Here is an 11,144-nt window from a genome sequence, read left to right as displayed (position 1 = left end):
AACGTATAATCCAAGCCACCTCTACCACATCCAACGAGGGAAACAACATCCGCAATCGTCTTCCATTACCGCCCGAAGAGATTCCAGGTATTCGCCGGACTCGGACAAGACTGACCAAGTTTTAAGGGAACATATATGTAGCTAGTTTTGAAAGATAAAGAAAACAAAAAGAAAGAAAATATAAGAAGTTTTAATCAAAATTACATCTTAGGAAAGTTAGGACATTTACCTGTATGGCTGTAGGAGAATCCAATTCCCTTATTGCAATGAATAAGGTGCGCGTTGTAGGAAAGTAATTTGAGCTCAGGTTAGGTTCCTTACCCGGTATAGGTCAAAGTTTGACATCCGAACATTCATATAAATAAATGTCGTAGCAGCCCCCTATAGATCCTTAAAAGAAGAAAAAGAAAAGAATTGTAAAAAAAATATATACTTAAATGACATATATGCTCCATTTACTTACATTTGTACGGTCGTCAGAAGACGAAACAACCTGGCTGCCGAACCTGTGGAGGAAGTAAAGCTGCAACATTAAAGTCACGACGGTTTATTCCTAAATTAAATTAAAATTTGTTTTTTTATTTGTAAATTTTCTGTTGCTTTATTTCAGTTTATTATTTTCATTGTTAATTTACATAAATAAACCGACAATTTTTATAACGTTTTGGAAAACAAATTTACGAAATGTCTCATTACATTAGAATGTGGTGCTAAATATCCAAAAAGGTAAGTGATTGGATGGAGAGTTGATGGAGGAGATGGGAGAGGAAGTATTAGGGGTAACTATATCTGCTAAGTTACTATGGACGAAGAACCAAATTGTTCTTTGTGGGAGGGTAGTATCACGGTAAAACACCCGCCGTGTAAAAGATAAACACAGATGAATCTATTCGATTTGCCATAAGAAAAATTAAAAAGGAATGTTTAGTTAGATCCCTTAGGCCCTTAAACCAAAATATATGTAGGCTGGTATATTTTTATTTTTATAGTACCCAGACAGTGAGCTCCAGAGAAGCAAGATCCCACCCCGATCCGGCGAGTCATAGCCCGGCATACGCCATTACCAGCCGCTCGATCTGGTAGCCTCACAAAAAGATCTCAACGAGATTTTATTTTCAATCTGGTCGGTACATAAAATGGCGCCCTACGTGGGGCCCGAGGGGATTTTTTTTTTCTCGTTTAGAAGTTCTAGTCAGAAGATGTAAGTCCCGTTAAGAAATGTAAAGAGTCCTTAACGCGTTGCGACAGTTTTTGATTAGGATGGATTTTATTTTATTCAACAATAGCCCAGTTCCCATTTAGTTTCTGTTTATGCCACTATAATACAAGTAAGTCTTGCGTTCATAAAGCACTTGTCAGAACGGAATCGCGACTTGGCGTTGTAGTAGGTTAGTTTTTACAGTCTATCGAGTATGATCAAGTTCAGTTAGTCTTAGTCAGATGCTGTTAGTACTAGACTGGCTAATTGCTAATCGAATTTGAAGCATATATCGTTTTTGTTTTTGTTTTGGGGATTAGTCCTGGGGGCTAACTCAAGCTAGAAGCTTCAGTTGCAATCCTCAGATCAATTTAAGATTTCAGTTCTTTTTCGTTAGTTCCGTTTAGTAACATTCTATTTAGTTTTGAAAGAAAGAAACATAAAAGTAGCGAAAATATAGTTATATTTTCAGGATAGCAAATCATTGTGTTCATTTTCTAATTCTCTTTTTACTCTCCTATCTCGTCATCATCTCAATATCCAATCACTACCTTATATATATATATATATACATACGTTTGGTTATATTTATTTTCAAATTAGTCCATATTTGGTTCAGTTTTCTGACAGACTAAAGTGACGATTATATTAATTGAAGTTGTGAGTACTATATGTATATCTACCTTAAACTATAATTTTCTTTATACGGGTTATATATACATATATATTTTCGGTATTTGTGTGAATTCCGTTAGTACTGAAAATCCTTAACTCTTTTTAGTAATCGCAGTAGTTATTATAAGGTATATTATTTGGCTTTTTGAATTTTCGTTAAAAATATAGTTTGGTATCTTCGGCGGTTTTTTTCCGGAAAGGTAATAATTTGTCACGGTTCCTAATAATTTGAATTTTCGTTGAGTTTTTGGTGGATTATGGTTGTAACTCGTTCCGGTAGTAGAATTTCGAATAATTTACCAACCAGCAGCAACATGGCAACCACTGAAGCAGGTGTAACTCGTACTACAGACGCTCTCACTGCAGGTGGGCCTACAACAGCCACGTCAACAGCACCAGTATTGCCTCACGAGGTCTCTATTAGTTCAGACGACTCGAATTCCACGATTAGGTCGCCAGAATACAGTAGCCTCACAGCTCAAAACGTTCGCCGCGAAGTCCGAGAGAGTCTCGCCAGCCAGCGGAATCAAAATTCCAACATACAGGAAGTGGTCAACGCTTCTATCGGTCTTTCCCAAGCGCAATTTATGAGGCAGGTAGATGATAAAATCAACGATGCTTTAAGGGAAATTAAGCGGGCATTGGGTATAAACCAACAGCAACAACAAAATATTCCAGTAAGTGCAGATCCGACTGTGCCATTGCAGGAGGCTCAGGCAAGAGGTCCGGAATTCTTAAACGGCGCGGTGACACAAGCAAGTTCATTACCTCCAGTAACTAGGAGTCTAGTGGCACCGGTGATCTCGCAAGTATCATATCCTCACGGTAATATAGGCGGAAGAGAAGTGACATCCGTCACGTATACTCAACCACAGCCAGCGGTAACTCAGGGGCCTTGGTCAAATCCACCGCCACCTTTATTTCCAGCACCAAATTATATGGCTAATGAGATACAACGGAGGGATCATACAGATTTTCCAGAGCCTAATCTAAACCAGACCAGATATTTTGAGCAACAGCCAATGAATCAGACTCCGATCAATCCCCCGAGGGGTGGCCAACAGCAACAACAAGCCTACAACCAACAGCAACAGCATGGTTACAGCCAACAACAACAAGGGTATAGCTATCATCAACTACCACTACAGCAGCAACATAATTTGGGACCAGCTCCTAATTATGCTTGGCCATTGTCAAACGCTATAGAGAATCATCCGCGAGTGAATTTGTCTAAGTGGGGTATAAAATTTGATGGAACCAGTAAGTCCATGAATGCACAAGAGTTTATTTTCCGAATAAATGAGCTGAGAAAAGATTATAACTGCTCGGACATGGATATCTTACGTCATTTCCATAACTTACTGGAAGGACCAGCTTTAGACTGGTATTGGAACCATCGCAAATTGGCGCAAATTAACTCGTGGCGGGATCTGGAAAGTGCTATCTTGTCCCAATATCAGCGTTTTGAGAACGAGTTTCAAGTACAAATGCAAATACTCAATCGCCGGCAGTTACCTCATGAGTCATTTGAGGAGTTTTATAATGTCATACTGAAGCTACGTCATCAGCAAAAGTTCCCGTACGATGAGAGATCGTTAATAGATATTATGAGGGGTAACCTTAAACCAGCTTTGGCCCAGTTGATGTTTCCCATCAGAATAACTAGTCTAACCGAGTTTTGTTACGAGGTCAAGAGGGCAGAGAACTTGTTGGCTAACCAGAGGCAAAATTATCAACAACGTCCAAACTTCGCAAGGGTAAACGAGATTGAGGTCACACCAGAAGAAGAAGATGTGGTGCCTATTCTGAAAGTGGACGCGATGCAGAACACGAGCAAATACACCTGCTGGAACTGCAAGATGGTTGGTCACGGGTTTTTTGATTGTCCTTCGTCCACGCGTAGGATCTTTTGTTTCAAATGCGGCATGGAAAATGTGGTGACACCAAAATGTCCTAGGTGTCAGGGAAACCGGAACCGGAACCCGTCTCGAACTGGGGAGACGAGGTCGACAGAAGTGTAGGCCCAGTTAGTCAAGGATATACGTCAACAACCTTAGAAGAAAACCAAATCAAAATTATGAAAAATGTCGAAGCGAAGAGAGAAGCAAGTCCTGTACCTCGGCTTAGGGAAATAAAACCCTTCCACATACGGCTTAAAGAATATAATCAGGCAAGAATCAGAATTTTCGGTTGCGTATCTAATAGAATTAAGAAGGCTCGGGAGAGGTACAAACGACGAAGAAAACTTAGGCAGGAAATTTCGGCCACGTCATTGTTCGAAGGTGGGGATTCACGTTTTTATACCAGGATCGTCATTAATGGTCAGGAAATCGAGGGATTGTTAGACAGCGGTGCAACAGTTACGTGCCTAGGCCGTAATTGTATGGACTTCATAAGGAAGGCTGGTCTAACAATTCACGATTTCCATACCAGTATAAAAACGGCGGATGGAACCGAACACCCAATAGTCGGTCGAGTCAATGTCAGAATTGTGTTTCGTGGTATGTCACATGACATTAATTTCTATTTATTCCCTACTCTGAGTCGTAAGTTATTCTTGGGAGTCGACTTTATGAAGGCTTTTAATTTGTTCGCCAATATAGAAAGTCTCACGACGAATGGAATTAATCTTTGCGAAGATGAAGAAGAGACCCAAGATATTAAAACTCACAAGTTGGATGATGAACAGCGACAAAGCTTGGATTTGGTAATTGCGATGTTCCCCTGCTATACAAAGAAGGGCCTTGGAAAAACACATTTGGAAACGCATGCAATAGACACCCGTGATGCAATTCCAGTGAAAGATCGATATTACCCTGTATCCCCGGCGGTGCAAAAATTAATGTATGCGGAGTTGGATAGGATGCTGGACTTAGGTGTTATTGAGCTTAGCGAAAGTCGATGGAGTCATCCGGTTACTCTCGTACGAAGGGGCGAGAAGAATCGGTTATGCCTGGACGCGCGTAAACTCAATGCGCTGACAGTCAAGGATGCATATCCATTGCCGCACATTGAAGGTTTGCTCAGTCGATTGGGAGATACAATCTATATTTCGAGTGTCGACTTAAAAGACGCGTTCTGGCAGATACCATTAGAATCATCTAGTAGGGAAAAAACTGCTTTTACGGTACCTGGACGACCACTTTATCAATTTACTGTCATGCCTTTTGGGTTGTGTAATGCAGCCCAAAGGTTATGTCGGTTAATGGATAAGGTGATCCCCGCGGCACTTCGTGAAAGAGTTTTCGTGTACTTAGATGACCTATTGATAGTATCTCCAGAATTCGAGACACACCTGGAATTGTTGAAGCGGGTAGCTTATTGTCTAGCAGATGCAGGTTTGACCATCAATGTTGCTAAATCCAAATTTTGTTTTAAGGAATTGAAATATCTTGGGTATATTGTTGGTGGCGGCAAATTAAAACCGGACCCGGCCAAAGTGGAAACGATTACTCGTTTTGTATACCCTAAGACAGCAAGACAGGTGAGGAGCTTCATGGGAGCAACAGGTTGGTATAGGAAATTTATACCAGACTATGCTACCATCGCTGCCCCAATCTTTGAAACGCTGAAGAAGGGTAAACAATTAAAGTTTTCCGAAGAAGCTAAGGTTGCTTTTGATCGCCTCAAGAAAGCTCTGACTACGCCCACTTCTTAACCACCCAGACTTCTCCAAGCGTTTCTACGTTCAGTGTGACGCATCAGACTTAGGCATTGGAGCGGTTCTTTTTCAGAAAGATGATTCTGATGGAGAGCACCCAATAGCCTATTTCTCGCACAAGCTGACCCCAGCACAGAAAAATTATTCAGTCACTGAACGTGAATGTTTGGCAGTTGTCTTGGTGATTAAGAAGTTTAGGGCCTATATAGAATTGATGCCTTTTACGGTGATCACGGACCACAGTAGCCTTAAGTGGCTTATGTCACATAAGGACTTGACGGGTCGATTAGCAAGGTGGAGTCTCCATTTGCAGGCGTATAATTTCGCAGTAGAGCATAGACAGGGGAAGCAGAATGTAGTACCCGATACCCTATCGCGCTACGATATGGAAGAGATTTCCGCGGATCTGAATAATTTTATAGATTTCGAATCGGGAGCGTTTAAATCGGAAGACTACAGACAATTAATATCGAAGATAAAAGAGAATTCCGAACAGTTGCCAGATTTAAAGGTAATAGAAGGTTTTGTTTATAAAAGAACGAGGCCGTATGACGGGAATATACCCACAGAAGATTTTTCCTGGAAGCTCTGGGTACCTCAGGAGCTTACAGCCGATATTATAGATCGATGCCACAATGCACCGCAAGCGGCTCACGGAGGTATCGGTAAAACACTCAAGCGTATCGGCGAGTATTTCTATTGGTCTAATTTAAATGCCCAAGTAAGAGAATTTGTAAGAAATTGCCGAGTCTGTAAGGAATCGAAACCCGCGAATATAACGCTTAGGCCACCAATGGGTGCTGAGACACAATGTGCAAGACCTTTTCAACGTATATTTATAGATTTTCTCGGTCCTTATCCGCGTTCAAAGAACGGAAATGTATATATATTTATCGTTTTAGACCATTTGACTAAATATGTTTTTTTGAAGGCGTTGCCGAAAGCCAGCACTAAAAATGTAATACGATTTCTAATCTCGGAGATCTTCCATAAGTTTGGGACTCCCGAAACCATCGTTTCCGATAATGGGAAGCAGTTTGTTAGCAAAGAATTTGCTGACATGGTAAACAATTTCGGCGTAAAGCATCTTCGAACGGCCACGCACTCACCGCAGGCGAACGCGTCGGAACGCGTAAATCAATCGATTTTGTCGGCCGTTAGATCCTATTTGCAGGGTGATCACACCGAATGGGACAAGCATTTGTCCGAGATTGAATATTCTTTAAGATCTTCGGTTCAAACCTCGATTGGCGTAACGCCATATTTTGCCCTATTTGGCATGAATATGATTGGGCATGGAAGTGTATATCAGTTGGCGCGTAAACTCGGTACTTTAAACGACCTAGAATCTGAGACTATTCCTAAACCAGCGCAAATGGAACTACTACGGCAAAAGATACGGGAAAACCTGCATAAAGCTTACCTCAAAAACGAAAAAAGCTATAATACGCGGTGTCGGTATGTCAAGTTTATACCCGGTCAAGAAGTCTACCGCCGCAATTTCCAACAAAGCGATTTCAAAAATAATTTTAACGCGAAGTTGGCCCGGAAGTTTTTGAAATGCCGCGTAGTGAAACCTATAGGAAATAGCCTGTATGAAGTCGAGGACTTGCAAGGTAAATCGTTAGGGGTATTTCACGCCAAAGATCTAAAGCAATAGCTTACATCTTTGGTGTATCTAGTCCTAATGGTTCCCTTAAATATCTAGTCGTTTTTATACTTTTCGAAAGATGTTTGCTTAAGAAAAGGTTAGTAATCTAATTAAATATTTGGTGTTAATTCAAATATCAATAATTTCTCTTTTTCTATTGCTATTAGGGAGTGATGTTTGACACAGATTTGACGTAATGTGAATACTATTTTATCCGTACCTTTTATACTTCATAATATTGGCTGGTGGAATTAAAGCCTGTTATGTACTATTTATTTATTTTCCCTGACTTAAGCCAACGTTTCTAAGCTGGTTACATTTGTAACCGGTCATTACCCTATTAGTAGGTGCAACCCCATCAAAACTTTCCGGTACCGTGCCATTAAAAGCGTAAGGGTTATTAGTCACCTAGAGTAATAACACAATTCTGAGTCCGCATCTTACGGCGAGCCAGAAAAGGAAAAGAAAATAAGTAGTGAGTCTAATATTTGTTCCCAAATAAGAGACATACTTTAACGGCTTAATTACCACAGGTAATATTATGAAGATAAAATAGTACTAAGTATAAGTTCTGAAAATATTATTAGGGAAAACTGTGTCAACATCATTCCGCCTTTGGTTCTATTAAAATTAACGAGAGAATGTTAGACTAATGTGCCGTTTATAGTTTATATACATTAGGATTGTGATACCCTCTAGTAATTTTAATAAGAACTCTAATATAATATCTGGTTTAGAGAGAGATTACTTGTTGTAAACTATACTAAATATCTAAGTAGATAAATATCTTAATCATTTAATCACTCACCGTGAAACTTTTAAGATGATGAATAGCTTTGAACTTTGGGTTTTTCTTCTTCTCTTTTAAAAATGTTGATGTAGATCTTATTGATTATAGGTGTCATGATTACTCGCTTGTTGAGACCTGAAAGAAATGAAATTTGAATTAGTATATATGCTAATTTTGGTTTTGATTTGATAAATTTTTAGCATTATTAACCAGTGGTTAAGATACCTGTTGTAGATGAATTTGATAATTTTGGTTTTCCAGTCATTTATATTGCCACAACCTGTGAAAAACGTAAATTTAGTATATTCTACAAACATAACAGAGTTTATAAAAAAGTTTTCAATTAATATTAAATTTTTCGGAGAACTACAAGGGGCACTACTCGCCAGTGATATATGATACCTCTGGTGATTTTGGTCCTTGTAATTCGCCCACCACTTTCTAAACGAGCCTGATTTATAAACAAATCAGACCGATATAGATTTGTTACATTATAGTGATTGTTAATTGTCTCTTATACTTACATTATATTATTTGTTAGTTTTCGGGAGAAGCGAGGGGTATTTATCGCAAAAACATCTAGTTTTTGTGAGCTTAGTCCTCGTCAGTATCCAATTCACTCGAAGATTTGGTTTCGCAATCTGAAAGGAAATAAAAGAAAACAAAACAAAAAGTTAAGAAAACTGGAAATACTAATATAATATAAAAATACAAATAGTTAAATAAAGCAAATTTTGTAATTTTTAAGATTTTATGAATTCATTTTATTTTTAATGAATTTTCAAAGAAGGAAAAAATATTAAAACAAAAGAAAAAAGAAATACAAAAAAAAATACAAGTAAGAAAGTATAGTCGGGCGTGGCCGACCATATGATACCCTACACCAGTTATGAATATTAAATGTGATTTATTTTTCATAATAAAGCATTTATCTTCAATATTCCCTTGTTCCGATACATTTAAGCAATTTATGGATGAAAATCTAATTTTCTGAAAGAGGCTTTATATGGGGGCTAGGGGCAAATATGGACCAAGCCCGATAAAATTTTGTGAATATATTTATATTTACATAATATTTTATTGTGCTAAATTTCATCGCGATATTTGTGTTTATAAGTTAATTTGGGACATTCAAGTAATTTTCTGAAGGCGACTTTGTATGGGAGCTAGGGTCAAATGGGGCCCGATCTTTATGAAATTTGGCAGGGTCATCCAGACTTCTATAAAACTTAGTTGTGCCGCATTTTATCGATATATCTGTAAATTTAACAAAATTATGAGCTCAAAAGCCCTTTTCGGGGGGTTCTGTTCTATGGGGGCTAGGTGAAATAATGGACCGATTTCAACCATTTTCAATAGGCTTCGTCCTTGGGTCAAATAAAACGTGCGTGCCAAATTTCATCCAATTATCTTGAAAATTGCGACCTGTACCTTGCGCACAAGGTTTACATGGACAGCCAGCCAGCCAGCCAGCCTGCCAGACGGACGGACGGACGGACGGACATAGCTTAATCGACTCAGAAAACGATTCTAAGCCGATTGGTATACTTTAAGGTGGGTCTAGGACGAATATTTTTGTATGTTACAAACATCAGCACAAATCCAATATACCCTCCCCACTAAAGTGGTGTAGGGTATAATAAAAAATATAAAAAAAATATAAAATGAAAAAAAAAAAAAAACTGAATTCAATAATTCTTTAGGAAAAATTTTTAAAATTCTCTTTATTATTACTTTTATTTATTTTAGTTTCCTTATTTCATTTTATTATTTTTATTAGTTTTAGTTTTCTTTTTAATTTTGTATTAAGTTTCCATTTTCCTTAAATAATCTTACAGTACACTTTTAGCGAACACCATACTTTTTGATTTAGACACTTTTCACAACAGTAGATAGTTTCAATATTTTTTTTTGGTTTTTTTCGATAGTCACTTTAGAATTCTCATTTTACTTTCACCAAAATTTTCACTATAATTTTTGCAATAGTTTTTTAAATTGTCACTATAGAACTTTTATTCACTTTTTCGACTGAAAAAAAAAAAAAAAATTTTTTTCAAATATTTTGTATTTCTTTTGCTTACTTTGTCACGCACTGTCAATACGAAAAAAAATCTTTTCTTTTTATATATTTTCGTTACACGCTGTATTTTCCAAAATCACTTTTTATTTACCTCAAAAGGACGACGGAAGTCTATTAGTAAACATTTACGAAACTTTAATTTTATTTGCCATCACAACTTCCGATTTTAAGCATTTTGCAACGTTACGTTACGTCACGTTACGTACTCGCCCGCCTTGAACACTTTTGATGCGATTAATTTCGTTAGCAAGGAAAAATTGAATACGTAAACGGCAAATATCGCGTTACGTTACGTTACGCCACGTACCGTCCTGGTAATCGAGATCTTGGAAATGTATGAACACTTTTAACATTTGATTCGCACGCTTTTTATACACCCGTTTAATATTTTTTATCCGATAACAATTTTCACTTTCACTTCGCGCACTTTCACATTCTATTCCACTAATTTTATTTGCACATTACTATTTTCACTTAATTTACATTTTAAATTCTATTAAATTCACGATACTTACCTTATTAACGTGGTATCAGCCGCTTGTCGTTGTTGTCGTCATTATAACACCACCCTGTAAAAAAAAAATTGTTTTACTACGCATTCATTTTCATTAATAAAATGCACTTTTGTTTGCTTACCTTTAATCCATAGAAATAGTCCCCATCCGGCATAGATTTCTGGAAAAGAAAATAAGAGGAAATATTGTTTGGTGTTAAATTATATTTTCTTTAATATATTTTAACAATTTTTATTCTTTTTATTACTTACCTTTTTTTTTGCGGCCACCATTGATCAATTCATAGAAACTTGTAATTTTACAACCACGCTACTCATGGTGTACGTTCAGTCACATACATTTTTATACAGCTGTTCATTCATTATCAGTTGGGGTTACCAGAGGGTTAAAATTTATTACATACATACAGTGTTGTATTTATAAACTAAAATGAAAGTGAGTTGCCAGATGTTGTTTTTTTATTCGTAGGGAAAAATCTCCACAAAATGCCCACAAGTATTTTAGAGAAAATTTGAAGGATTTATAGCTTTCTTCCCCCCCATCCTGTGTTCACAGAGGAACACAGGAGTGGTAG

At 37.5% G+C, this 11,144-nt stretch overlaps 1 long non-coding RNA gene across 1 annotated transcript; it reads right to left on the bottom strand.

The window, feature by feature from the left end:
- Nucleotides 1-7,992: 7,992 nt before the first annotated feature.
- Nucleotides 7,993-10,902, bottom strand: LOC119601175. The gene is made up of 6 exons (XR_005231188.1): nt 10,822-10,902; nt 10,692-10,730; nt 10,571-10,624; nt 8,500-8,616; nt 8,201-8,255; nt 7,993-8,110 (listed from the first exon to the last, which is right to left on the bottom strand). It is a non-coding gene; the product is annotated as an uncharacterized LOC119601175 (long non-coding RNA).
- Between the last annotated feature and the right edge of the window lie 242 nt (nt 10,903-11,144).

Source organism: Lucilia sericata, unplaced genomic scaffold (assembly GCF_015586225.1).
Source record: "Lucilia sericata isolate MDLA Ls3-8-SP2 unplaced genomic scaffold, ASM1558622v1 Contig000146F_arrow, whole genome shotgun sequence".
NCBI classification, from domain to species: domain Eukaryota; kingdom Metazoa; phylum Arthropoda; class Insecta; order Diptera; family Calliphoridae; genus Lucilia; species Lucilia sericata.
Note: the sequence above shows the minus strand (reverse complement) of the source record. Positions and strands in the feature narration are given on the sequence as shown.